Consider the following 24,283-nt stretch of genomic DNA (forward strand, 5'->3'; position numbering starts at 1 on the left):
TTATTTGACAACCTATGGCGGTGATGGTTCTGCTCAGGCAGAGCAGTGCTGATGCTCCTCATAAAGCTGTCGCTGCTGTGAAGGTTCTAGGTGACATCACAAATCCCTTTGGTTACATACACAACAAAGCTGGGTTGTTGTTGTTTACACTCTGCAAGGCCTGTGGAAGTGAGTGACATCATAGCACTGTAGTTCTGAGGGTTCAAGATGGATGCAACAATCTCCTGTTGCTTCTATGAAGGCCGTAATAGACGACATCACCAAACAGCTCCATAGTCACATACACAGCAAAGGAGAGATGTTGTTTACACCTAGTGATGTCAGTGGTATTGAGTGACATCACAGCACAGTGCTAAGGCTCCTGGGCCTGGACACAGCAGCGGCTGCAATATCTCAACGGAGAATACGTTTATATCTATGTGTGTGTGTGCGCATATATATATATATATATATATATATATATATATATATATATATTTCTCCGCCGAAATCACTTTTAAACCCATTTCCACCTTTTTTTCCCTTCTCTTCCTCTTACTTTTTTTTCACGTTTTTTTACGTTTTTCTCCTTTTCGCCTCTTTTCTGGGCGTATTATTCTTCTTTTTCTTCTTTTTTTTCGTCTAATGCATACCCCATCAGTGCAGCAATGCTTATTCAATACCGCCAGCAGATGGAGACACTGGGGGATAATTTTCTAAGGATTTATACTGATTTTTCCTGTCTGAATTTGTCGCACAGAAAGTTGCAGGCCAAATATGTGTGACATTTCTGCGACTTTAGCTTCTAGAGCATTTTTACAACATTATACATAGGTGCTGAATACATAAAAAGCGACTGTTCAGCGACAGACAAGTCGCATCGGCTGAAAGTAGGCCAGAATGTCAGTCCATGTTGGAGCAGGTTTAGATACAGTCTAAAGCATAGATCTCAAAGTCTGTGCACAGAATTTAGCAAGGGCCTCGCACCTTCTGATGCATCAGGTAGGTGCACAATAGCATAGCCTAACCCTCTGTACTTTGGTCTATATTGATGCGGGACATAGACAGCCAGCTGATGACCAATCCATTAGTGCAATGGATGGCTGGAAGCATTTGTCTTTGCCTTTGCAATACCACAGAAGCAATGCATGGTCAATGTACAGCAATGACACACCTGTGTGAACAGCCAGGAGACCCCCCCCCCCCCCCCCCATGTTATGTTACATAGTTACATAGTTAGTACGGTCGAAAAAAGACATATGTCCATCACGTTCAACCAGGGAATTAAGGGGTAGGGGTGTGGCGCGATATTGGGGAAGGGATGAGATTTTATATTTCTTCATAAGCATTAATCTTATTTTGTCAATTAGGAACATTCAGCACCCACCCGCTATCAAGGCAGCTGCCTATCATGTCATGCCCTACCTGCACAGGTGTGCTGGCTACTCAAATGATCCAATTAAGGAGGCCATTTAGTCAGCAGCAGCAGAAGTCCTGTGCCTGGACGCTCCAACAGGGGCCAGACACAAGCAGAAGTAGAAGCAGCAGAAGCAGCAGCAGCACCACCTTTTGTTTTTTGGCTGCAGCAGCAGCAAGGCCCACAGGGCTGGCTAGCTGGCTAGCCAGCAAGCAGGTAGCAATGAAAGTAGGAATCTTTCTTTTTAACCCTGTAAGGGGGTGGTGCACTGTACCCGAAGATACTGCCATATCGGGTCAATGCATAGGGCGACGGAAGCAAGCTTCGAAATCGGCCCCCGTTCTCAAAAATCCATTTAATATATGGTCCCCAGATAGGGGACGTATCAGATATTAAACTGATAAGAACAGATACTACACTTGATCTTAGCCAAAAGGCCGAGAAGCGATAACCGTGAAAGGGGCGGGCCCAACAAGGTCCCCTTCATGGGCACTATCACTGCTTGCTGTCAGGGAGGCTGCCAGACAATTTTCCATGCACACTCTGGGCTGGGGGGCAGTCAACCACCAGTACACACAGCAGAACCTAAACCCATACCATTATTGCTAAGCAGCAAGACAGGGGCCCATTGCACTCCCACGGGGCCTTTTTAAATGCAATCCATAACCCGGATTTGCCAGGAACCCTTCTTACTCCTCCTACTTGCATGTGACACTGGGCTTAGGATCTGCATAGGAAACACACACACAAGCACACACCTACCTTTGTTGCCTGCAGATGCCTCCTTGGCTGTCCCCAAACGGTATCAAACCAACACCCACGGGAAGCTGTAAGCATAGAGGACATGCCTGCACCCCATTGGACTTACCTGTGTGGGTTAAATCCGGGTTATTTGACAACCTATGGCGGTGATGGTTCTGCTCAGGCAGAGCAGTGCTGATGCTCCTCATAAAGCTGTCGCTGCTGTGAAGGTTCTAGGTGACATCACAAATCCCTTTGGTTACATACACAACAAAGCTGGGTTGTTGTTGTTTACACTCTGCAAGGCCTGTGGAAGTGAGTGACATCATAGCACTGTAGTTCTGAGGGTTCAAGATGGATGCAACAATCTCCTGTTGCTTCTATGAAGGCCGTAATAGACGACATCACCAAACAGCTCCATAGTCACATACACAGCAAAGGAGAGATGTTGTTTACACCTAGTGATGTCAGTGGTATTGAGTGACATCACAGCACAGTGCTAAGGCTCCTGGGCCTGGACACAGCAGCGGCTGCAATATCTCAACGGAGAATACGTTTATATCTATGTGTGTGTGTGCGCATATATATATATATATATATATATATATATATATATATATATATTTCTCCGCCGAAATCACTTTTAAACCCATTTCCACCTTTTTTTCCCTTCTCTTCCTCTTACTTTTTTTTCACGTTTTTTTACGTTTTTCTCCTTTTCGCCTCTTTTCTGGGCGTATTATTCTTCTTTTTCTTCTTTTTTTTCGTCTAATGCATACCCCATCAGTGCAGCAATGCTTATTCAATACCGCCAGCAGATGGAGACACTGGGGGATAATTTTCTAAGGATTTATACTGATTTTTCCTGTCTGAATTTGTCGCACAGAAAGTTGCAGGCCAAATATGTGTGACATTTCTGCGACTTTAGCTTCTAGAGCATTTTTACAACATTATACATAGGTGCTGAATACATAAAAAGCGACTGTTCAGCGACAGACAAGTCGCATCGGCTGAAAGTAGGCCAGAATGTCAGTCCATGTTGGAGCAGGTTTAGATACAGTCTAAAGCATAGATCTCAAAGTCTGTGCACAGAATTTAGCAAGGGCCTCGCACCTTCTGATGCATCAGGTAGGTGCACAATAGCATAGCCTAACCCTCTGTACTTTGGTCTATATTGATGCGGGACATAGACAGCCAGCTGATGACCAATCCATTAGTGCAATGGATGGCTGGAAGCATTTGTCTTTGCCTTTGCAATACCACAGAAGCAATGCATGGTCAATGTACAGCAATGACACACCTGTGTGAACAGCCAGGAGACCCCCCCCCCCCCCCCCCCATGTTATGTTACATAGTTACATAGTTAGTACGGTCGAAAAAAGACATATGTCCATCACGTTCAACCAGGGAATTAAGGGGTAGGGGTGTGGCGCGATATTGGGGAAGGGATGAGATTTTATATTTCTTCATAAGCATTAATCTTATTTTGTCAATTAGGAACATTCAGCACCCACCCGCTATCAAGGCAGCTGCCTATCATGTCATGCCCTACCTGCACAGGTGTGCTGGCTACTCAAATGATCCAATTAAGGAGGCCATTTAGTCAGCAGCAGCAGAAGTCCTGTGCCTGGACGCTCCAACAGGGGCCAGACACAAGCAGAAGCAGAAGCAGCAGAAGCAGCAGCAGCACCACCTTTTGTTTTTTGGCTGCAGCAGCAGCAAGGCCCACAGGGCTGGCTAGCTGGCTAGCCAGCAAGCAGGTAGCAATGAAAGTAGGAATCTTTCTTTTTAACCCTGTAAGGGGGTGGTGCACTGTACCCGAAGATACTGCCATATCGGGTCAATGCATAGGGCGACGGAAGCAAGCTTCGAAATCGGCCCCCGTTCTCAAAAATCCATTTAATATATGGTCCCCAGATAGGGGACGTATCAGATATTAAACTGATAAGAACAGATACTACACTTGATCTTAGCCAAAAGGCCGAGAAGCGATAACCGTGAAAGGGGCGGGCCCAACAAGGTCCCCTTCATGGGCACTATCACTGCTTGCTGTCAGGGAGGCTGCCAGACAATTTTCCATGCACACTCTGGGCTGGGGGGCAGTCAACCACCAGTACACACAGCAGAACCTAAACCCATACCATTATTGCTAAGCAGCAAGACAGGGGCCCATTGCACTCCCACGGGGCCTTTTTAAATGCAATCCATAACCCGGATTTGCCAGGAACCCTTCTTACTCCTCCTACTTGCATGTGACACTGGGCTTAGGATCTGCATAGGAAACACACACACAAGCACACACCTACCTTTGTTGCCTGCAGATGCCTCCTTGGCTGTCCCCAAACGGTATCAAACCAACACCCACGGGAAGCTGTAAGCATAGAGGACATGCCTGCACCCCATTGGACTTACCTGTGTGGGTTAAATCCGGGTTATTTGACAACCTATGGCGGTGATGGTTCTGCTCAGGCAGAGCAGTGCTGATGCTCCTCATAAAGCTGTCGCTGCTGTGAAGGTTCTAGGTGACATCACAAATCCCTTTGGTTACATACACAACAAAGCTGGGTTGTTGTTGTTTACACTCTGCAAGGCCTGTGGAAGTGAGTGACATCATAGCACTGTAGTTCTGAGGGTTCAAGATGGATGCAACAATCTCCTGTTGCTTCTATGAAGGCCGTAATAGACGACATCACCAAACAGCTCCATAGTCACATACACAGCAAAGGAGAGATGTTGTTTACACCTAGTGATGTCAGTGGTATTGAGTGACATCACAGCACAGTGCTAAGGCTCCTGGGCCTGGACACAGCAGCGGCTGCAATATCTCAACGGAGAATACGTTTATATCTATGTGTGTGTGTGCGCATATATATATATATATATATATATATATATATATATATATATATATATATTCTCCGCCGAAATCACTTTTAAACCCATTTCCACCTTTTTTTCCCTTCTCTTCCTCTTACTTTTTTTTCACGTTTTTTTACGTTTTTCTCCTTTTCGCCTCTTTTCTGGGCGTATTATTCTTCTTTTTCTTCTTTTTTTTCGTCTAATGCATACCCCATCAGTGCAGCAATGCTTATTCAATACCGCCAGCAGATGGAGACACTGGGGGATAATTTTCTAAGGATTTATACTGATTTTTCCTGTCTGAATTTGTCGCACAGAAAGTTGCAGGCCAAATATGTGTGACATTTCTGCGACTTTAGCTTCTAGAGCATTTTTACAACATTATACATAGGTGCTGAATACATAAAAAGCGACTGTTCAGCGACAGACAAGTCGCATCGGCTGAAAGTAGGCCAGAATGTCAGTCCATGTTGGAGCAGGTTTAGATACAGTCTAAAGCATAGATCTCAAAGTCTGTGCACAGAATTTAGCAAGGGCCTCGCACCTTCTGATGCATCAGGTAGGTGCACAATAGCATAGCCTAACCCTCTGTACTTTGGTCTATATTGATGCGGGACATAGACAGCCAGCTGATGACCAATCCATTAGTGCAATGGATGGCTGGAAGCATTTGTCTTTGCCTTTGCAATACCACAGAAGCAATGCATGGTCAATGTACAGCAATGACACACCTGTGTGAACAGCCAGGAGACCCCCCCCCCCCCCCCATGTTATGTTACATAGTTACATAGTTAGTACGGTCGAAAAAAGACATATGTCCATCACGTTCAACCAGGGAATTAAGGGGTAGGGGTGTGGCGCGATATTGGGGAAGGGATGAGATTTTATATTTCTTCATAAGCATTAATCTTATTTTGTCAATTAGGAACATTCAGCACCCACCCGCTATCAAGGCAGCTGCCTATCATGTCATGCCCTACCTGCACAGGTGTGCTGGCTACTCAAATGATCCAATTAAGGAGGCCATTTAGTCAGCAGCAGCAGAAGTCCTGTGCCTGGACGCTCCAACAGGGGCCAGACACAAGCAGAAGCAGAAGCAGCAGAAGCAGCAGCAGCACCACCTTTTGTTTTTTGGCTGCAGCAGCAGCAAGGCCCACAGGGCTGGCTAGCTGGCTAGCCAGCAAGCAGGTAGCAATGAAAGTAGGAATCTTTCTTTTTAACCCTGTAAGGGGGTGGTGCACTGTACCCGAAGATACTGCCATATCGGGTCAATGCATAGGGCGACGGAAGCAAGCTTCGAAATCGGCCCCCGTTCTCAAAAATCCATTTAATATATGGTCCCCAGATAGGGGACGTATCAGATATTAAACTGATAAGAACAGATACTACACTTGATCTTAGCCAAAAGGCCGAGAAGCGATAACCGTGAAAGGGGCGGGCCCAACAAGGTCCCCTTCATGGGCACTATCACTGCTTGCTGTCAGGGAGGCTGCCAGACAATTTTCCATGCACACTCTGGGCTGGGGGGCAGTCAACCACCAGTACACACAGCAGAACCTAAACCCATACCATTATTGCTAAGCAGCAAGACAGGGGCCCATTGCACTCCCACGGGGCCTTTTTAAATGCAATCCATAACCCGGATTTGCCAGGAACCCTTCTTACTCCTCCTACTTGCATGTGACACTGGGCTTAGGATCTGCATAGGAAACACACACACAAGCACACACCTACCTTTGTTGCCTGCAGATGCCTCCTTGGCTGTCCCCAAACGGTATCAAACCAACACCCACGGGAAGCTGTAAGCATAGAGGACATGCCTGCACCCCATTGGACTTACCTGTGTGGGTTAAATCCGGGTTATTTGACAACCTATGGCGGTGATGGTTCTGCTCAGGCAGAGCAGTGCTGATGCTCCTCATAAAGCTGTCGCTGCTGTGAAGGTTCTAGGTGACATCACAAATCCCTTTGGTTACATACACAACAAAGCTGGGTTGTTGTTGTTTACACTCTGCAAGGCCTGTGGAAGTGAGTGACATCATAGCACTGTAGTTCTGAGGGTTCAAGATGGATGCAACAATCTCCTGTTGCTTCTATGAAGGCCGTAATAGACGACATCACCAAACAGCTCCATAGTCACATACACAGCAAAGGAGAGATGTTGTTTACACCTAGTGATGTCAGTGGTATTGAGTGACATCACAGCACAGTGCTAAGGCTCCTGGGCCTGGACACAGCAGCGGCTGCAATATCTCAACGGAGAATACGTTTATATCTATGTGTGTGTGTGCGCATATATATATATATATATATATATATATATATATATATATATATATATTTCTCCGCCGAAATCACTTTTAAACCCATTTCCACCTTTTTTTCCCTTCTCTTCCTCTTACTTTTTTTTCACGTTTTTTTACGTTTTTCTCCTTTTCGCCTCTTTTCTGGGCGTATTATTCTTCTTTTTCTTCTTTTTTTTCGTCTAATGCATACCCCATCAGTGCAGCAATGCTTATTCAATACCGCCAGCAGATGGAGACACTGGGGGATAATTTTCTAAGGATTTATACTGATTTTTCCTGTCTGAATTTGTCGCACAGAAAGTTGCAGGCCAAATATGTGTGACATTTCTGCGACTTTAGCTTCTAGAGCATTTTTACAACATTATACATAGGTGCTGAATACATAAAAAGCGACTGTTCAGCGACAGACAAGTCGCATCGGCTGAAAGTAGGCCAGAATGTCAGTCCATGTTGGAGCAGGTTTAGATACAGTCTAAAGCATAGATCTCAAAGTCTGTGCACAGAATTTAGCAAGGGCCTCGCACCTTCTGATGCATCAGGTAGGTGCACAATAGCATAGCCTAACCCTCTGTACTTTGGTCTATATTGATGCGGGACATAGACAGCCAGCTGATGACCAATCCATTAGTGCAATGGATGGCTGGAAGCATTTGTCTTTGCCTTTGCAATACCACAGAAGCAATGCATGGTCAATGTACAGCAATGACACACCTGTGTGAACAGCCAGGAGACCCCCCCCCCCCCCCCCATGTTATGTTACATAGTTACATAGTTAGTACGGTCGAAAAAAGACATATGTCCATCACGTTCAACCAGGGAATTAAGGGGTAGGGGTGTGGCGCGATATTGGGGAAGGGATGAGATTTTATATTTCTTCATAAGCATTAATCTTATTTTGTCAATTAGGAACATTCAGCACCCACCCGCTATCAAGGCAGCTGCCTATCATGTCATGCCCTACCTGCACAGGTGTGCTGGCTACTCAAATGATCCAATTAAGGAGGCCATTTAGTCAGCAGCAGCAGAAGTCCTGTGCCTGGACGCTCCAACAGGGGCCAGACACAAGCAGAAGCAGAAGCAGAAGCAGCAGAAGCAGCAGCAGCACCACCTTTTGTTTTTTGGCTGCAGCAGCAGCAAGGCCCACAGGGCTGGCTAGCTGGCTAGCCAGCAAGCAGGTAGCAATGAAAGTAGGAATCTTTCTTTTTAACCCTGTAAGGGGGTGGTGCACTGTACCCGAAGATACTGCCATATCGGGTCAATGCATAGGGCGACGGAAGCAAGCTTCGAAATCGGCCCCCGTTCTCAAAAATCCATTTAATATATGGTCCCCAGATAGGGGACGTATCAGATATTAAACTGATAAGAACAGATACTACACTTGATCTTAGCCAAAAGGCCGAGAAGCGATAACCGTGAAAGGGGCGGGCCCAACAAGGTCCCCTTCATGGGCACTATCACTGCTTGCTGTCAGGGAGGCTGCCAGACAATTTTCCATGCACACTCTGGGCTGGGGGGCAGTCAACCACCAGTACACACAGCAGAACCTAAACCCATACCATTATTGCTAAGCAGCAAGACAGGGGCCCATTGCACTCCCACGGGGCCTTTTTAAATGCAATCCATAACCCGGATTTGCCAGGAACCCTTCTTACTCCTCCTACTTGCATGTGACACTGGGCTTAGGATCTGCATAGGAAACACACACACAAGCACACACCTACCTTTGTTGCCTGCAGATGCCTCCTTGGCTGTCCCCAAACGGTATCAAACCAACACCCACGGGAAGCTGTAAGCATAGAGGACATGCCTGCACCCCATTGGACTTACCTGTGTGGGTTAAATCCGGGTTATTTGACAACCTATGGCGGTGATGGTTCTGCTCAGGCAGAGCAGTGCTGATGCTCCTCATAAAGCTGTCGCTGCTGTGAAGGTTCTAGGTGACATCACAAATCCCTTTGGTTACATACACAACAAAGCTGGGTTGTTGTTGTTTACACTCTGCAAGGCCTGTGGAAGTGAGTGACATCATAGCACTGTAGTTCTGAGGGTTCAAGATGGATGCAACAATCTCCTGTTGCTTCTATGAAGGCCGTAATAGACGACATCACCAAACAGCTCCATAGTCACATACACAGCAAAGGAGAGATGTTGTTTACACCTAGTGATGTCAGTGGTATTGAGTGACATCACAGCACAGTGCTAAGGCTCCTGGGCCTGGACACAGCAGCGGCTGCAATATCTCAACGGAGAATACGTTTATATCTATGTGTGTGTGTGCGCATATATATATATATATATATATATATATATATATATATATATTTCTCCGCCGAAATCACTTTTAAACCCATTTCCACCTTTTTTTCCCTTCTCTTCCTCTTACTTTTTTTTCACGTTTTTTTACGTTTTTCTCCTTTTCGCCTCTTTTCTGGGCGTATTATTCTTCTTTTTCTTCTTTTTTTTCGTCTAATGCATACCCCATCAGTGCAGCAATGCTTATTCAATACCGCCAGCAGATGGAGACACTGGGGGATAATTTTCTAAGGATTTATACTGATTTTTCCTGTCTGAATTTGTCGCACAGAAAGTTGCAGGCCAAATATGTGTGACATTTCTGCGACTTTAGCTTCTAGAGCATTTTTACAACATTATACATAGGTGCTGAATACATAAAAAGCGACTGTTCAGCGACAGACAAGTCGCATCGGCTGAAAGTAGGCCAGAATGTCAGTCCATGTTGGAGCAGGTTTAGATACAGTCTAAAGCATAGATCTCAAAGTCTGTGCACAGAATTTAGCAAGGGCCTCGCACCTTCTGATGCATCAGGTAGGTGCACAATAGCATAGCCTAACCCTCTGTACTTTGGTCTATATTGATGCGGGACATAGACAGCCAGCTGATGACCAATCCATTAGTGCAATGGATGGCTGGAAGCATTTGTCTTTGCCTTTGCAATACCACAGAAGCAATGCATGGTCAATGTACAGCAATGACACACCTGTGTGAACAGCCAGGAGACCCCCCCCCCCCCCCCCATGTTATGTTACATAGTTACATAGTTAGTACGGTCGAAAAAAGACATATGTCCATCACGTTCAACCAGGGAATTAAGGGGTAGGGGTGTGGCGCGATATTGGGGAAGGGATGAGATTTTATATTTCTTCATAAGCATTAATCTTATTTTGTCAATTAGGAACATTCAGCACCCACCCGCTATCAAGGCAGCTGCCTATCATGTCATGCCCTACCTGCACAGGTGTGCTGGCTACTCAAATGATCCAATTAAGGAGGCCATTTAGTCAGCAGCAGCAGAAGTCCTGTGCCTGGACGCTCCAACAGGGGCCAGACACAAGCAGAAGCAGAAGCAGCAGAAGCAGCAGCAGCACCACCTTTTGTTTTTTGGCTGCAGCAGCAGCAAGGCCCACAGGGCTGGCTAGCTGGCTAGCCAGCAAGCAGGTAGCAATGAAAGTAGGAATCTTTCTTTTTAACCCTGTAAGGGGGTGGTGCACTGTACCCGAAGATACTGCCATATCGGGTCAATGCATAGGGCGACGGAAGCAAGCTTCGAAATCGGCCCCCGTTCTCAAAAATCCATTTAATATATGGTCCCCAGATAGGGGACGTATCAGATATTAAACTGATAAGAACAGATACTACACTTGATCTTAGCCAAAAGGCCGAGAAGCGATAACCGTGAAAGGGGCGGGCCCAACAAGGTCCCCTTCATGGGCACTATCACTGCTTGCTGTCAGGGAGGCTGCCAGACAATTTTCCATGCACACTCTGGGCTGGGGGGCAGTCAACCACCAGTACACACAGCAGAACCTAAACCCATACCATTATTGCTAAGCAGCAAGACAGGGGCCCATTGCACTCCCACGGGGCCTTTTTAAATGCAATCCATAACCCGGATTTGCCAGGAACCCTTCTTACTCCTCCTACTTGCATGTGACACTGGGCTTAGGATCTGCATAGGAAACACACACACAAGCACACACCTACCTTTGTTGCCTGCAGATGCCTCCTTGGCTGTCCCCAAACGGTATCAAACCAACACCCACGGGAAGCTGTAAGCATAGAGGACATGCCTGCACCCCATTGGACTTACCTGTGTGGGTTAAATCCGGGTTATTTGACAACCTATGGCGGTGATGGTTCTGCTCAGGCAGAGCAGTGCTGATGCTCCTCATAAAGCTGTCGCTGCTGTGAAGGTTCTAGGTGACATCACAAATCCCTTTGGTTACATACACAACAAAGCTGGGTTGTTGTTGTTTACACTCTGCAAGGCCTGTGGAAGTGAGTGACATCATAGCACTGTAGTTCTGAGGGTTCAAGATGGATGCAACAATCTCCTGTTGCTTCTATGAAGGCCGTAATAGACGACATCACCAAACAGCTCCATAGTCACATACACAGCAAAGGAGAGATGTTGTTTACACCTAGTGATGTCAGTGGTATTGAGTGACATCACAGCACAGTGCTAAGGCTCCTGGGCCTGGACACAGCAGCGGCTGCAATATCTCAACGGAGAATACGTTTATATCTATGTGTGTGTGTGCGCATATATATATATATATATATATATATATATATATATATATATATATATTTCTCCGCCGAAATCACTTTTAAACCCATTTCCACCTTTTTTTCCCTTCTCTTCCTCTTACTTTTTTTTCACGTTTTTTTACGTTTTTCTCCTTTTCGCCTCTTTTCTGGGCGTATTATTCTTCTTTTTCTTCTTTTTTTTCGTCTAATGCATACCCCATCAGTGCAACAATGCTTATTCAATACCGCCAGCAGATGGAGACACTGGGGGATAATTTTCTAAGGATTTATACTGATTTTTCCTGTCTGAATTTGTCGCACAGAAAGTTGCAGGCCAAATATGTGTGACATTTCTGCGACTTTAGCTTCTAGAGCATTTTTACAACATTATACATAGGTGCTGAATACATAAAAAGCGACTGTTCAGCGACAGACAAGTCGCATCGGCTGAAAGTAGGCCAGAATGTCAGTCCATGTTGGAGCAGGTTTAGATACAGTCTAAAGCATAGATCTCAAAGTCTGTGCACAGAATTTAGCAAGGGCCTCGCACCTTCTGATGCATCAGGTAGGTGCACAATAGCATAGCCTAACCCTCTGTACTTTGGTCTATATTGATGCGGGACATAGACAGCCAGCTGATGACCAATCCATTAGTGCAATGGATGGCTGGAAGCATTTGTCTTTGCCTTTGCAATACCACAGAAGCAATGCATGGTCAATGTACAGCAATGACACACCTGTGTGAACAGCCAGGAGACCCCCCCCCCCCCATGTTATGTTACATAGTTACATAGTTAGTACGGTCGAAAAAAGACATATGTCCATCACGTTCAACCAGGGAATTAAGGGGTAGGGGTGTGGCGCGATATTGGGGAAGGGATGAGATTTTATATTTCTTCATAAGCATTAATCTTATTTTGTCAATTAGGAACATTCAGCACCCACCCGCTATCAAGGCAGCTGCCTATCATGTCATGCCCTACCTGCACAGGTGTGCTGGCTACTCAAATGATCCAATTAAGGAGGCCATTTAGTCAGCAGCAGCAGAAGTCCTGTGCCTGGACGCTCCAACAGGGGCCAGACACAAGCAGAAGCAGAAGCAGCAGAAGCAGCAGCAGCACCACCTTTTGTTTTTTGGCTGCAGCAGCAGCAAGGCCCACAGGGCTGGCTAGCTGGCTAGCCAGCAAGCAGGTAGCAATGAAAGTAGGAATCTTTCTTTTTAACCCTGTAAGGGGGTGGTGCACTGTACCCGAAGATACTGCCATATCGGGTCAATGCATAGGGCGACGGAAGCAAGCTTCGAAATCGGCCCCCGTTCTCAAAAATCCATTTAATATATGGTCCCCAGATAGGGGACGTATCAGATATTAAACTGATAAGAACAGATACTACACTTGATCTTAGCCAAAAGGCCGAGAAGCGATAACCGTGAAAGGGGCGGGCCCAACAAGGTCCCCTTCATGGGCACTATCACTGCTTGCTGTCAGGGAGGCTGCCAGACAATTTTCCATGCACACTCTGGGCTGGGGGGCAGTCAACCACCAGTACACACAGCAGAACCTAAACCCATACCATTATTGCTAAGCAGCAAGACAGGGGCCCATTGCACTCCCACGGGGCCTTTTTAAATGCAATCCATAACCCGGATTTGCCAGGAACCCTTCTTACTCCTCCTACTTGCATGTGACACTGGGCTTAGGATCTGCATAGGAAACACACACACAAGCACACACCTACCTTTGTTGCCTGCAGATGCCTCCTTGGCTGTCCCCAAACGGTATCAAACCAACACCCACGGGAAGCTGTAAGCATAGAGGACATGCCTGCACCCCATTGGACTTACCTGTGTGGGTTAAATCCGGGTTATTTGACAACCTATGGCGGTGATGGTTCTGCTCAGGCAGAGCAGTGCTGATGCTCCTCATAAAGCTGTCGCTGCTGTGAAGGTTCTAGGTGACATCACAAATCCCTTTGGTTACATACACAACAAAGCTGGGTTGTTGTTGTTTACACTCTGCAAGGCCTGTGGAAGTGAGTGACATCATAGCACTGTAGTTCTGAGGGTTCAAGATGGATGCAACAATCTCCTGTTGCTTCTATGAAGGCCGTAATAGACGACATCACCAAACAGCTCCATAGTCACATACACAGCAAAGGAGAGATGTTGTTTACACCTAGTGATGTCAGTGGTATTGAGTGACATCACAGCACAGTGCTAAGGCTCCTGGGCCTGGACACAGCAGCGGCTGCAATATCTCAACGGAGAATACGTTTATATCTGTGTGTGTGTGCGCATATATATATATATATATATATATATATATATATATATATATATATCTCCGCCGAAATCACTTTTAAACCCATTTCCACCTTTTTTTCCCTTCTCTTCCTCTTACTTTTTTTTCACGTTTTTTTACGTTTTTCTCCTTTTCGCCTCTTTTCTGGGCGTATTATTCTTCTTTTTCTTCTTTTTTTTCGTCTAATGCATACCCCATCAGTGCAGCAATGCTTATTCAATACCGCCAGCAGATGGAGACACTGGGGGATAATTTTCTAAGGATTTATACTGATTTTTCCTGTCTGAATTTGTCGCACAGAAAGTTGCAGGCCAAATATGTGTGACATTTCTGCGACTTTAGCTTCTAGAGCATTTTTACAACATTATACATAGGTGCTGAATACATAAAAAGCGACTGTTCAGCGACAGACAAGTCGCATCGGCTGAAAGTAGGCCAGAATGTCAGTCCATGTTGGAGCAGGTTTAGATACAGTCTAAAGCATAGATCTCAAAGTCTGTGCACAGAATTTAGCAAGGGCCTCGCACCTTCTGATGCATCAGGTAGGTGCACAATAGCATAGCCTAACCCTCTGTACTTTGGTCTATATTGATGCGGGACATAGACAGCCAGCTGATGACCAATCCATTAGTGCAATGGATGGCTGGAAGCATTTGTCTTTGCCTTTGCAATACCACAGAAGCAATGCATGGTCAATGTACAGCAATGACACACCTGTGTGAACAGCCAGGAGACCCCCCCCCCCCCCCCCATGTTATGTTACATAGTTACATAGTTAGTACGGTCGAAAAAAGACATATGTCCATCACGTTCAACCAGGGAATTAAGGGGTAGGGGTGTGGCGCGATATTGGGGAAGGGATGAGATTTTATATTTCTTCATAAGCATTAATCTTATTTTGTCAATTAGGAACATTCAGCACCCACCCGCTATCAAGGCAGCTGCCTATCATGTCATGCCCTACCTGCACAGGTGTGCTGGCTACTCAAATGATCCAATTAAGGAGGCCATTTAGTCAGCAGCAGCAGAAGTCCTGTGCCTGGACGCTCCAACAGGGGCCAGACACAAGCAGAAGCAGAAGCAGCAGAAGCAGCAGCAGCACCACCTTTTGTTTTTTGGCTGCAGCAGCAGCAAGGCCCACAGGGCTGGCTAGCTGGCTAGCCAGCAAGCAGGTAGCAATGAAAGTAGGAATCTTTCTTTTTAACCCTGTAAGGGGGTGGTGCACTGTACCCGAAGATACTGCCATATCGGGTCAATGCATAGGGCGACGGAAGCAAGCTTCGAAATCGGCCCCCGTTCTCAAAAATCCATTTAATATATGGTCCCCAGATAGGGGACGTATCAGATATTAAACTGATAAGAACAGATACTACACTTGATCTTAGCCAAAAGGCCGAGAAGCGATAACCGTGAAAGGGGCGGGCCCAACAAGGTCCCCTTCATGGGCACTATCACTGCTTGCTGTCAGGGAGGCTGCCAGACAATTTTCCATGCACACTCTGGGCTGGGGGGCAGTCAACCACCAGTACACACAGCAGAACCTAAACCCATACCATTATTGCTAAGCAGCAAGACAGGGGCCCATTGCACTCCCACGGGGCCTTTTTAAATGCAATCCATAACCCGGATTTGCCAGGAACCCTTCTTACTCCTCCTACTTGCATGTGACACTGGGCTTAGGATCTGCATAGGAAACACACACACAAGCACACACCTACCTTTGTTGCCTGCAGATGCCTCCTTGGCTGTCCCCAAACGGTATCAAACCAACACCCACGGGAAGCTGTAAGCATAGAGGACATGCCTGCACCCCATTGGACTTACCTGTGTGGGTTAAATCCGGGTTATTTGACAACCTATGGCGGTGATGGTTCTGCTCAGGCAGAGCAGTGCTGATGCTCCTCATAAAGCTGTCGCTGCTGTGAAGGTTCTAGGTGACATCACAAATCCCTTTGGTTACATACACAACAAAGCTGGGTTGTTGTTGTTTACACTCTGCAAGGCCTGTGGAAGTGAGTGACATCATAGCACTGTAGTTCTGAGGGTTCAAGATGGATGCAACAATCTCCTGTTGCTTCTATGAAGGCCGTAATAGACGACATCACCAAACAGCTCCATAGTCACATACACAGCAAAGGAGAGATGTTGTTTACACCTGGTGATGTCAGTGGTATTGAGTGACATCACAGCACAGTGCTAAGGCTCCTGGGCCTGGACACAGCAGCGGCTGCAATATCTCAACGGAGAATACGTTTATATCTATGTGTGTGTGTGCGCATATATATATATATATATATATATATATATATATATATATATATATATATTTCTCCGCCGAAATCACTTTTAAACCCATTTCCACCTTTTTTTCCCTTCTCTTCCTCTTACTTTTTTTTCACGTTTTTTTACGTTTTTCTCCTTTTCGCCTCTTTTCTGGGCGTATTATTCTTCTTTTTCTTCTTTTTTTTCGTCTAATGCATACCCCATCAGTGCAGCAATGCTTATTCAATACCGCCAGCAGATGGAGACACTGGGGGATAATTTTCTAAGGATTTATACTGATTTTTCCTGTCTGAATTTGTCGCACAGAAAGTTGCAGGCCAAATATGTGTGACATTTCTTTTCTGCGACTTTAGCTTCTAGAGCATTTTTACAACATTATACATAGGTGCTGAATACATAAAAAGCGACTGTTCAGCGACAGACAAGTCGCATCGGCTGAAAGTAGGCCAGAATGTCAGTCCATGTTGGAGCAGGTTTAGATACAGTCTAAAGCATAGATCTCAAAGTCTGTGCACAGAATTTAGCAAGGGCCTCGCACCTTCTGATGCATCAGGTAGGTGCACAATAGCATAGCCTAACCCTCTGTACTTTGGTCTATATTGATGCGGGACATAGACAGCCAGCTGATGACCAATCCATTAGTGCAATGGATGGCTGGAAGCATTTGTCTTTGCCTTTGCAATACCACAGAAGCAATGCATGGTCAATGTACAGCAATGACACACCTGTGTGAACAGCCAGGAGACCCCCCCCCCCCCCCCCCCATGTTATGTTACATAGTTACATAGTTAGTACGGTCGAAAAAAGACATATGTCCATCACGTTCAACCAGGGAATTAAGGGGTAGGGGTGTGGCGCGATATTGGGGAAGGGATGAGATTTTATATTTCTTCATAAGCATTAATCTTATTTTGTCAATTAGGAACATTCAGCACCCACCCGCTATCAAGGCAGCTGCCTATCATGTCATGCCCTACCTGCACAGGTGTGCTGGCTACTCAAATGATCCAATTAAGGAGGCCATTTAGTCAGCAGCAGCAGAAGTCCTGTGCCTGGACGCTCCAACAGGGGCCAGACACAAGCAGAAGCAGAAGCAGCAGAAGCAGCAGCAGCACCACCTTTTGTTTTTTGGCTGCAGCAGCAGCAAGGCCCACAGGGCTGGCTAGCTGGCTAGCCAGCAAGCAGGTAGCAATGAAAGTAGGAATCTTTCTTTTTAACCCTGTAAGGGGGTGGTGCACTGTACCCGAAGATACTGCCATATCGGGTCAATGCATAGGGCGACGGAAGCAAGCTTCGAAATCGGCCCCCGTTCTCAAAAATCCATTTAATATATGGTCCCCAGATAGGGGACGTATCAGATATTAAACTGATAAGAACAGATACTACACTTGATCTTAGCCAAAAGGCCGAGAAGCGATAACCGTGAAAGGGGCGGGCCCAACAAGGTCCCCTTCATGGGCACTATCACTGCTTGCTGTCAGGGAGGCTGCCAGACAATTTTCCATGCACACTCTGGGCTGGGGGGCAGTCAACCACCAGTACACACAGCAGAACCTAAACCCATACCATTATTGCTAAGCAGCAAGACAGGGGCCCATTGCACTCCCACGGGGCCTTTTTAAATGCAATCCATAACCCGGATTTGCCAGGAACCCTTCTTACTCCTCCTACTTGCATGTGACACTGGGCTTAGGATCTGCATAGGAAACACACACACAAGCACACACCTACCTTTGTTGCCTGCAGATGCCTCCTTGGCTGTCCCCAAACGGTATCAAACCAACACCCACGGGAAGCTGTAAGCATAGAGGACATGCCTGCACCCCATTGGACTTACCTGTGTGGGTTAAATCCGGGTTATTTGACAACCTATGGCGGTGATGGTTCTGCTCAGGCAGAGCAGTGCTGATGCTCCTCATAAAGCTGTCGCTGCTGTGAAGGTTCTAGGTGACATCACAAATCCCTTTGGTTACATACACAACAAAGCTGGGTTGTTGTTGTTTACACTCTGCAAGGCCTGTGGAAGTGAGTGACATCATAGCACTGTAGTTCTGAGGGTTCAAGATGGATGCAACAATCTCCTGTTGCTTCTATGAAGGCCGTAATAGACGACATCACCAAACAGCTCCATAGTCACATACACAGCAAAGGAGAGATGTTGTTTACACCTAGTGATGTCAGTGGTATTGAGTGACATCACAGCATAGTGCTAAGGCTCCTGGGCCTGGACACAGCAGCGGCTGCAATATCTCAACGGAGAATACGTTTATATCTATGTGTGTGTGTGCGCATATATATATATATATATATATATATATATATTTCTCCGCCGAAATCACTTTTAAACCCATTTCCACCTTTTTTTCCCTTCTCTTCCTCTTACTTTTTTTTCACGTTTTTTTACGTTTTTCTCCTTTTCGCCTCTTTTCTGGGCGTATTATTCTTCTTTTTCTTCTTTTTTTTCGTCTAATGCATACCCCATCAGTGCAGCAATGCTTATTCAATACCGCCAGCAGATGGAGACACTGGGGGATAATTTTCTAAGGATTTATACTGATTTTTCCTGTCTGAATTTGTCGCACAGAAAGTTGCAGGCCAAATATGTGTGACATTTCTGCGACTTTAGCTTCTAGAGCATTTTTACAACATTATACATAGGTGCTGAATACATAAAAAGCGACTGTTCAGCGACAGACAAGTCGCATCGGCTGAAAGTAGGCCAGAATGTCAGTCCATGTTGGAGCAGGTTTAGATACAGTCTAAAGCATAGATCTCAAAGTCTGTGCACAGAATTTAGCAAGGGCCTCGCACCTTCTGATGCATCAGGTAGGTGCACAATAGCATAGCCTAACCCTCTGTACTTTGGTCTATATTGATGCGGGACATAGACAGCCAGCTGATGACCAATCCATTAGTGCAATGGATGGCTGGAAGCATTTGTCTTTGCCTTTGCAATACCACAGAAGCAATGCATGGTCAATGTACAGCAATGACACACCTGTGTGAACAGCCAGGAGACCCCCCCCCCCCCCCCCCCCATGTTATGTTACATAGTTACATAGTTAGTACGGTCGAAAAAAGACATATGTCCATCACGTTCAACCAGGGAATTAAGGGGTAGGGGTGTGGCGCGATATTGGGGAAGGGATGAGATTTTATATTTCTTCATAAGCATTAATCTTATTTTGTCAATTAGGAACATTCAGCACCCACCCGCTATCAAGGCAGCTGCCTATCATGTCATGCCCTACCTGCACAGGTGTGCTGGCTACTCAAATGATCCAATTAAGGAGGCCATTTAGTCAGCAGCAGCAGAAGTCCTGTGCCTGGACGCTCCAACAGGGGCCAGACACAAGCAGAAGCAGAAGCAGCAGAAGCAGCAGCAGCACCACCTTTTGTTTTTTGGCTGCAGCAGCAGCAAGGCCCACAGGGCTGGCTAGCTGGCTAGCCAGCAAGCAGGTAGCAATGAAAGTAGGAATCTTTCTTTTTAACCCTGTAAGGGGGTGGTGCACTGTACCCGAAGATACTGCCATATCGGGTCAATGCATAGGGCGACGGAAGCAAGCTTCGAAATCGGCCCCCGTTCTCAAAAATCCATTTAATATATGGTCCCCAGATAGGGGACGTATCAGATATTAAACTGATAAGAACAGATACTACACTTGATCTTAGCCAAAAGGCCGAGAAGCGATAACCGTGAAAGGGGCGGGCCCAACAAGGTCCCCTTCATGGGCACTATCACTGCTTGCTGTCAGGGAGGCTGCCAGACAATTTTCCATGCACACTCTGGGCTGGGGGGCAGTCAACCACCAGTACACACAGCAGAACCTAAACCCATACCATTATTGCTAAGCAGCAAGACAGGGGCCCATTGCACTCCCACGGGGCCTTTTTAAATGCAATCCATAACCCGGATTTGCCAGGAACCCTTCTTACTCCTCCTACTTGCATGTGACACTGGGCTTAGGATCTGCATAGGAAACACACACACAAGCACACACCTACCTTTGTTGCCTGCAGATGCCTCCTTGGCTGTCCCCAAACGGTATCAAACCAACACCCACGGGAAGCTGTAAGCATAGAGGACATGCCTGCACCCCATTGGACTTACCTGTGTGGGTTAAATCCGGGTTATTTGACAACCTATGGCGGTGATGGTTCTGCTCAGGCAGAGCAGTGCTGATGCTCCTCATAAAGCTGTCGCTGCTGTGAAGGTTCTAGGTGACATCACAAATCCCTTTGGTTACATACACAACAAAGCTGGGTTGTTGTTGTTTACACTCTGCAAGGCCTGTGGAAGTGAGTGACATCATAGCACTGTAGTTCTGAGGGTTCAAGATGGATGCAACAATCTCCTGTTGCTTCTATGAAGGCCGTAATAGACGACATCACCAAACAGCTCCATAGTCACATACACAGCAAAGGAGAGATGTTGTTTACACCTAGTGATGTCAGTGGTATTGAGTGACATCACAGCACAGTGCTAAGGCTCCTGGGCCTGGACACAGCAGCGGCTGCAATATCTCAACGGAGAATACGTTTATATCTATGTGTGTGTGTGCGCATATATATATATATATATATATATATATATATATATATATATATTTCTCCGCCGAAATCACTTTTAAACCCATTTCCACCTTTTTTTCCCTTCTCTTCCTCTTACTTTTTTTTCACGTTTTTTTACGTTTTTCTCCTTTTCGCCTCTTTTCTGGGCGTATTATTCTTCTTTTTCTTCTTTTTTTTCGTCTAATGCATACCCCATCAGTGCAGCAATGCTTATTCAATACCGCCAGCAGATGGAGACACTGGGGGATAATTTTCTAAGGATTTATACTGATTTTTCCTGTCTGAATTTGTCGCACAGAAAGTTGCAGGCCAAATATGTGTGACATTTCTGCGACTTTAGCTTCTAGAGCATTTTTACAACATTATACATAGGTGCTGAATACATAAAAAGCGACTGTTCAGCGACAGACAAGTCGCATCGGCTGAAAGTAGGCCAGAATGTCAGTCCATGTTGGAGCAGGTTTAGATACAGTCTAAAGCATAGATCTCAAAGTCTGTGCACAGAATTTAGCAAGGGCCTCGCACCTTCTGATGCATCAGGTAGGTGCACAATAGCATAGCCTAACCCTCTGTACTTTGGTCTATATTGATGCGGGACATAGACAGCCAGCTGATGACCAATCCATTAGTGCAATGGATGGCTGGAAGCATTTGTCTTTGCCTTTGCAATACCACAGAAGCAATGCATGGTCAATGTACAGCAATGACACACCTGTGTGAACAGCCAGGAGACCCCCCCCCCCCATGTTATGTTACATAGTTACATAGTTAGTACGGTCGAAAAAAGACATATGTCCATCACGTTCAACCAGGGAATTAAGGGGTAGGGGTGTGGCGCGATATTGGGGAAGGGATGAGATTTTATATTTCTTCATAAGCATTAATCTTATTTTGTCAATTAGGAACATTCAGCACCCACCCGCTATCAAGGCAGCTGCCTATCATGTCATGCCCTACCTGCACAGGTGTGCTGGCTACTCAAATGATCCAATTAAGGAGGCCATTTAGTCAGCAGCAGCAGAAGTCCTGTGCCTGGACGCTCCAACAGGGGCCAGACACAAGCAGAAGCAGAAGCAGCAGAAGCAGCAGCACCACCTTTTGTTTTTTGGCTGCAGCAGCAGCAAGGCCCACAGGGCTGGCTAGCTGGCTAGCCAGCAAGCAGGTAGCAATGAAAGTAGGAATCTTTCTTTTTAACCCTGTAAGGGGGTGGTGCACTGTACCCGAAGATACTGCCATATCGGGTCAATGCATAGGGCGACGGAAGCAAGCTTCGAAATCGGCCCCCGTTCTCAAAAATCCATTTAATATATGGTCCCCAGATAGGGGACGTATCAGATATTAAACTGATAAGAACAGATACTACACTTGATCTTAGCCAAAAGGCCGAGAAGCGATAACCGTGAAAGGGGCGGGCCCAACAAGGTCCCCTTCATGGGCACTATCACTGCTTGCTGTCAGGGAGGCTGCCAGACAATTTTCCATGCACACTCTGGGCTGGGGGGCAGTCAACCACCAGTACACACAGCAGAACCTAAACCCATACCATTATTGCTAAGCAGCAAGACAGGGGCCCATTGCACTCCCACGGGGCCTTTTTAAATGCAATCCATAACCCGGATTTGCCAGGAACCCTTCTTACTCCTCCTACTTGCATGTGACACTGGGCTTAGGATCTGCATAGGAAACACACACACAAGCACACACCTACCTTTGTTGCCTGCAGATGCCTCCTTGGCTGTCCCCAAACGGTATCAAACCAACACCCACGGGAAGCTGTAAGCATAGAGGACATGCCTGCACCCCATTGGACTTACCTGTGTGGGTTAAATCCGGGTTATTTGACAACCTATGGCGGTGATGGTTCTGCTCAGGCAGAGCAGTGCTGATGCTCCTCATAAAGCTGTCGCTGCTGTGAAGGTTCTAGGTGACATCACAAATCCCTTTGGTTACATACACAACAAAGCTGGGTTGTTGTTGTTTACACTCTGCAAGGCCTGTGGAAGTGAGTGACATCATAGCACTGTAGTTCTGAGGGTTCAAGATGGATGCAACAATCTCCTGTTGCTTCTATGAAGGCCGTAATAGACGACATCACCAAACAGCTCCATAGTCACATACACAGCAAAGGAGAGATGTTGTTTACACCTAGTGATGTCAGTGGTATTGAGTGACATCACAGCACAGTGCTAAGGCTCCTGGGCCTGGACACAGCAGCGGCTGCAATATCTCAACGGAGAATACGTTTATATCTATGTGTGTGTGTGCGCATATATATATATATATATATATATATATATATATATATATATATTTCTCCGCCGAAATCACTTTTAAACCCATTTCCACCTTTTTTTCCCTTCTCTTCCTCTTACTTTTTTTTCACGTTTTTTTACGTTTTTCTCCTTTTCGCCTCTTTTCTGGGCGTATTATTCTTCTTTTTCTTCTTTTTTTTCGTCTAATGCATACCCCATCAGTGCAGCAATGCTTATTCAATACCGCCAGCAGATGGAGACACTGGGGGATAATTTTCTAAGGATTTATACTGATTTTTCCTGTCTGAATTTGTCGCACAGAAAGTTGCAGGCCAAATATGTGTGACATTTCTGCGACTTTAGCTTCTAGAGCATTTTTACAACATTATACATAGGTGCTGAATACATAAAAAGCGACTGTTCAGCGACAGACAAGTCGCATCGGCTGAAAGTAGGCCAGAATGTCAGTCCATGTTGGAGCAGGTTTAGATACAGTCTAAAGCATAGATCTCAAAGTCTGTGCACAGAATTTAGCAAGGGCCTCGCACCTTCTGATGCATCAGGTAGGTGCACAATAGCATAGCCTAACCCTCTGTACTTTGGTCTATATTGATGCGGGACATAGACAGCCAGCTGATGACCAATCCATTAGTGCAATGGATGGCTGGAAGCATTTGTCTTTGCCTTTGCAATACCACAGAAGCAATGCATGGTCAATGTACAGCAATGACACACCTGTGTGAACAGCCAGGAGACCCCCCCCCCCCCCCCCCATGTTATGTTACATAGTTACATAGTTAGTACGGTCGAAAAAAGACATATGTCCATCACGTTCAACCAGGGAATTAAGGGGTAGGGGTGTGGCGCGATATTGGGGAAGGGATGAGATTTTATATTTCTTCATAAGCATTAATCTTATTTTGTCAATCAGGAACATTCAGCACCCACCCGCTATCAAGGCAGCTGCCTATCATGTCATGCCCTACCTGCACAGGTGTGCTGGCTACTCAAATGATCCAATTAAGG

General features: G+C 46.0%; 10 non-coding genes across 10 annotated transcripts; all 10 read right to left on the minus strand.

Moving 5' to 3' along the window:
• Positions 1 to 1,654: 1,654 nt before the first annotated feature.
• Positions 1,655 to 1,845, minus strand: LOC130317808 (U2 spliceosomal RNA). The gene has a single exon (XR_008864837.1). It is a non-coding gene; the product is annotated as a U2 spliceosomal RNA (small nuclear RNA).
• Positions 1,846 to 3,939: 2,094 nt separating this feature from the next.
• Positions 3,940 to 4,130, minus strand: LOC130317820 (U2 spliceosomal RNA). Its single transcript, XR_008864848.1, has one exon. It is a non-coding gene; the product is annotated as a U2 spliceosomal RNA (small nuclear RNA).
• Positions 4,131 to 6,226: 2,096 nt separating this feature from the next.
• LOC130317821 (U2 spliceosomal RNA) lies at positions 6,227 to 6,417 on the minus strand. Its single transcript, XR_008864849.1, has one exon. It is a non-coding gene; the product is annotated as a U2 spliceosomal RNA (small nuclear RNA).
• Positions 6,418 to 8,519: 2,102 nt separating this feature from the next.
• Positions 8,520 to 8,710, minus strand: LOC130317822 (U2 spliceosomal RNA). The gene has a single exon (XR_008864850.1). It is a non-coding gene; the product is annotated as a U2 spliceosomal RNA (small nuclear RNA).
• A 2,090-nt stretch (positions 8,711 to 10,800) lies between these two features.
• LOC130317797 (U2 spliceosomal RNA) lies at positions 10,801 to 10,991 on the minus strand. The gene has a single exon (XR_008864827.1). It is a non-coding gene; the product is annotated as a U2 spliceosomal RNA (small nuclear RNA).
• Positions 10,992 to 13,083: 2,092 nt separating this feature from the next.
• LOC130317798 (U2 spliceosomal RNA) lies at positions 13,084 to 13,274 on the minus strand. Its single transcript, XR_008864828.1, has one exon. It is a non-coding gene; the product is annotated as a U2 spliceosomal RNA (small nuclear RNA).
• Positions 13,275 to 15,364: 2,090 nt separating this feature from the next.
• LOC130317799 (U2 spliceosomal RNA) lies at positions 15,365 to 15,555 on the minus strand. The gene has a single exon (XR_008864829.1). It is a non-coding gene; the product is annotated as a U2 spliceosomal RNA (small nuclear RNA).
• A 2,105-nt stretch (positions 15,556 to 17,660) lies between these two features.
• LOC130317800 (U2 spliceosomal RNA) lies at positions 17,661 to 17,851 on the minus strand. The gene has a single exon (XR_008864830.1). It is a non-coding gene; the product is annotated as a U2 spliceosomal RNA (small nuclear RNA).
• A 2,083-nt stretch (positions 17,852 to 19,934) lies between these two features.
• Positions 19,935 to 20,125, minus strand: LOC130317801 (U2 spliceosomal RNA). The gene has a single exon (XR_008864831.1). It is a non-coding gene; the product is annotated as a U2 spliceosomal RNA (small nuclear RNA).
• A 2,084-nt stretch (positions 20,126 to 22,209) lies between these two features.
• LOC130317803 (U2 spliceosomal RNA) lies at positions 22,210 to 22,400 on the minus strand. Its single transcript, XR_008864832.1, has one exon. It is a non-coding gene; the product is annotated as a U2 spliceosomal RNA (small nuclear RNA).
• Positions 22,401 to 24,283: the final 1,883 nt, after the last annotated feature.

This window comes from Hyla sarda, unplaced genomic scaffold, assembly GCF_029499605.1.
Source record: "Hyla sarda isolate aHylSar1 unplaced genomic scaffold, aHylSar1.hap1 scaffold_2033, whole genome shotgun sequence".
Classification (NCBI taxonomy): Eukaryota; Metazoa; Chordata; class Amphibia; order Anura; family Hylidae; genus Hyla; species Hyla sarda.